Source organism: Notothenia coriiceps, unplaced genomic scaffold (genome assembly GCF_000735185.1).
Source record: "Notothenia coriiceps isolate Sejong01 unplaced genomic scaffold, NC01 NC01_scaffold00034936, whole genome shotgun sequence".
In the NCBI taxonomy this organism is placed as follows: domain Eukaryota; kingdom Metazoa; phylum Chordata; class Actinopteri; order Perciformes; family Nototheniidae; genus Notothenia; species Notothenia coriiceps.
Window position 1 is genome coordinate 553,151 of NW_011367637.1, and position 4,583 is coordinate 557,733.

Here is a 4,583-nt window from a genome sequence, read left to right on the forward strand (position 1 = left end):
GAGAGCAAATGAGTTATGATGTCGAGCTTTTTTCCGTTTACTGTTGAGACAGTGCGGTTCTGTTTTTTGGCAGCACTGACACACAAGCTTATGAAATGTTCTAGCCCTGTTTCAAAAGAGTAACATAACTGCCTTCATTTCCAAAGCTCTAGATTTTTTATGAAAATATTGAAGTACCAATCTTACTACACTTTAGAACAGGGGTTCCCAACCTTTTTTCCGAAGAGCCCCCCCAAATGACTCCTGTTGGAAGTTGCGGCCCCCCCCCACCACACACACACACACACACACACACACACACACACACACACACACACACACACACACACACACACACACACACACACACACACACACACACACACACACACACACGTAATGGTGCGTATTTGTAAGATTAGTGGGTGTTATTAAAGAAAAGAAAAACAGGAAGAGCATATCAGTATAACTGCCCTATAAGAGCGTCCTTCTTGACATTCATTCTGCAATTCTAACTGAAATTACAGCACACATTCAAGTGAGATGCATATTCAGGTTCACAGAAAACAAAACCATTATAATGACCAGAGCAAAAGGAGCTTTGATGAAAAGCATTATCTTCATTTTACGACCGCATACTGCATACAGAGACAACATAATGGCACTGATTATTTACGTAAACGCTTTCATAACAATAAAAACTAACCGCTGTCTTCAATGTGTTTTATGACATCAATTCATCATAAGCTTTATAATAATGTGACATGTCTACAGTAAGTCTTTATTTAAAGGGGACCTATCATGCAAAATGCACTTTTGTACGTCTTGTTATACATGAATATGTGTCCCCGGTGTTCCAGGGAACTCACCAAGTGTCAGAAAACACAACCCTCTCTATTTTCCTCCATACCCAAATCTCTTAAAAAGGGGCTGCAACGGATCTGATACAGACTGATCCAGATTTGAACACTTCTATGACGTCACAGAAGTGGNGCTGTTGCGGTAATTGTGTGTGTGTGGGGGGGGGCGCAACTTCCAACAGGAGTCATTTGGGGGGGCTCTTGGGAAAAAAAGTTGGGAACCCCTGCTCTAGAAGGTGCTTGAAGGGGTGGGTATTTATTGAAAACAAACCGCTTAGGATCCAAACGAATGCATAGCTTTCCGGGTGGCTACGACAGACAGGCTCTCTCTGCACCAAGAGGTTCCCATTGAACTCTGCAGAGTTGTAATAATGTGTCCTTTCTTGGCTCAAGCCCACAGGATTGTGCACAGTTAGTGACATAATACAAACTATTTGAATACTGCAGCTTTTGTCCCTGATCCCTCCGACAGTATGTTGCTCAATGTTTAGTGAAGGTCTGTTGCTACAGTGATAATTCAATCACAGAGATCCTATCAAAAACACAGCATGCCTTACAAAGCCTGGGTCAGGACAGCCCTATAATGAAGACGACAAAGGTTTATTACCGGTCTCTAATCTTCTAAAAATCACATTATCCGCTGGAGGCTTGAGGAGAGTCGAGGTCTGCAATTGAAGATGATATCTTATACTTAGTAGCTGATAAACTCTAACTTGTGAGCGTGATTGCTACCAAGTATTTAATTGACTGTAATCAGCCGTGGATCCAATAATCACTACTTTCTCTGCCATGTCTGTTTTTCTGTTTTTCATCAGGGATATTTGCCGTAAGGATGTTACGTGCGACTTCTACTTCAGCATGGATTCAGACGTGATGCTCACCAACAGACAGACACTGAAGCTCCTCGTGGAGCAGAACAGGTAATCATATGGTAGCTGGAATAGAAACCGCAGTGGAACCGGTTCAACGAGCCTCCCTGGTGCAGTAGTTGTTGTGATCGTTGAACCTTTGAAAGTGGCAGAACCACAGAAACATTACAGGCGAGTGAATGAAAGTTTAAAAGCAGCCGCTCTGGCTTCCTGTTTTCCACCGGGCACATGGAAACCGTGATAGAGTCTGTTGCACTAACCTCGAAAAGCCACTTTGCTTTTGCACAAAAACAAACATGCTAACCCTTTTTCCCTTCTGCAGCTCGTGAGTTTAAAGAAACCTTCCCATAAACTGGATGTCTTTGTGCCAGTGGCATGGCATGGTGACCTGAAGGCATGCAGCGTAAAACCCCTTCAGGTTATTTAAAGAGTGCATGAGAACTCTCTGCTGGCACTCGAGTTATGGGAGGGAAATGCCAGTGTCTCCACTAAAATAAACGTTAGCATTATTATACTGCAGTGCATCCATATCAACCAACACTGTGATTTATGGTTCCATTATTTCTACTCGGCCAAGTTCATTTCATAAAAGAAAGTCCATTTCATTGTGGTTTTGGTTCGTAACAGCAGTGGAAAAACACATTGTTAATCTGAGCCTATGTCAAACAAATTCAAAGGAACAGAGCAGATTCGTGGCTTAGAAAAAACAGCACACCGTTATGCTGGATCCGCTCGAGTGTGATTTGCAGCTATGGTTTTCATTATGCACTTCTATGATATGTTGGCCGCGATTATATCTTTCCAGAGAGGTTCATCTCCACCATGCAGCAAGCCCTCTCTGTGCAAAGTCACTGATCTTTATCTGCTCTGACAGAATTACCATCTCCACACTCTGCCTCCCGCCTCCCTACAGGAAAATAATTGGTCCCCTTGTCACCCGCCACGGCAAGCTGTGGTCCAACTTCTGGGGAGGCTTGAGCCTGGATGGTTATTACGCTCGCTCCGAAGATTACATCGACATTGTGCAGAGAAAACGTGTGTAAGTGCAGAAGGATACACACAATGCATTTGTATGGTTCACACACCAGTATGATCGCTCATAAATCTTTTAGCAAATAATTCTCTCATGCTTAGCCACATATTGTATGATCCCTTCTATAGGAGCAACATCCTGTCACTAAAGCCACAATCAATGATTTAGTGCTGTACATTAAAGCCTGAGGCGTTTCATTTCTCCTCTCTTTTTTTATGTGTTTAAAAATAAGTTGAAGTGGTGCCCAGATGGTTCACATTTAGACGTTCCCCCACCGCAGGAGAAACCCACATTTAATCACCCGCGACCCTGTGGGCAGGAAGACAGTCTTCAGTCTCCTCCTGTGTGTGTGTGTGTGGGCAGAGAGGGTCAGGATCTGGAGATACCTCAAAGGCAAAAAGGGTAAAGCAAGTTGAATTGGTCGTGTCAAACTGAGGGTAGGGATGTCCCGATCACCTTTTTTTGCTCCCGATCCGATTCCGATCATTTGATTTTGACAATTTGCCGATACCGATTTTTCCCGATCCGATCTTTATGCAATGCATCAAGAGAAAAAAAAGCATTTAAGTTGTCCCTTAAGGTTATTTTTTTTATTTGAATTGGATATTCTATCCAACAATGGATATAGCTTCTTTCTTTCACAGCACATCTGGATCAGTTCAGTTGTGCAGCATTGGATCAAAACAAAATAAAGCTTTCGTACTCGTTAGCTTAGCGCTTACAATTAGACAATCGCGCCCACTCTGTTGCCAGTTTTGAGAGAAATAAGTCACGGGTCTATGAAAACAAGCCCAAAAACGCCACATACATGTATGGTTCTCGTAATTTGAAACCAAAACGAAGCCTTCAGGATGACCTTTTAACCTTGAACATGGTCATTTGTTTGTAACATGATTAAAAAATAAAATAAGTATTTAAAAACATTTTATTTTTTTTATTTTTAAATCCCGATCTCCCGATTTTTTTCTCTCACCGATTCGATCATTTGAAAACTCACCGTGACGGCTCCGATCCCCGATCACGCCCGAATCCCCGATCGCGCGATCAAGATCGGGACATCTCTAACCTGACGGGCGAACCCAACTTCCCCCAAATAGTCAGCTAATGTTAACCGAACAGATACAAGATTCAAAAGGTATTTACAAACACTTGATATCCTGCCTTACTTTACCAAATAGTTCTCTAACAAGTCCCTGCAATACATCTGCAGTCATGAATGCTTAGGGATTCACGCAAAAAGCACAACAAATGCCACTTTGAACAGCCAATGTAACACTATTCATCTCTCTTTCTTGGTGTTTCTAGGGGTTTTGTGGAACATCCTTTCATGGCCATGTATAAGCTCGCTCAAAGGCAGACCTTGAGGAATGAACGAAAAGGGAGGAACTACTTTCGTGCTGGGGACACAACCCAGATATGGCTCTTTGTAGAAATTCAGAGAAATGTAAGAACTCAACCCTCCATCCTTCAGATTTGCGGATCACGATATTAGTGGTGTTAGCGTTTATAAGAACATGTCTGCATGAAGGCAAAAAGCTACTGGAGGTGTATTATACTAGACGATGCATGCTACCCTCGAAAAGTCAACGCTTCAACGGAAGCCCAAGTCGATGCAGTATGATGTTTGAAATTCTTTTGTCTAAAGTCAAGGCATGAACCTGACCTCTGTTGTAAAACAGGTTGCTCTGTGGTGCATTCTGTTCTCCTTCTCCATTCTATCCCAGAATTCCTTCACTTTCTCTATGCTCGTGTCCCACCACGCCTGCTTAAAAAAATTGTCTTGTCCTCTCTTCCCGTTATAATACTGACTCCTTCCCGCGGGTTTTTGTATCCTGCACATGT

General features: G+C 42.7%; 1 long non-coding RNA gene across 1 annotated transcript; it reads left to right on the forward strand.

Annotated features, from left to right (window-relative positions):
- The first annotated feature begins 1,654 nt into the window (after positions 1-1,654).
- LOC104962554 (uncharacterized) lies at positions 1,655-4,081 on the forward strand. The gene is made up of 3 exons (XR_800220.1): positions 1,655-1,759; positions 2,622-2,747; positions 4,047-4,081. It is a non-coding gene; the product is annotated as an uncharacterized lncRNA (long non-coding RNA).
- The last annotated feature ends 502 nt before the right edge of the window (positions 4,082-4,583 follow it).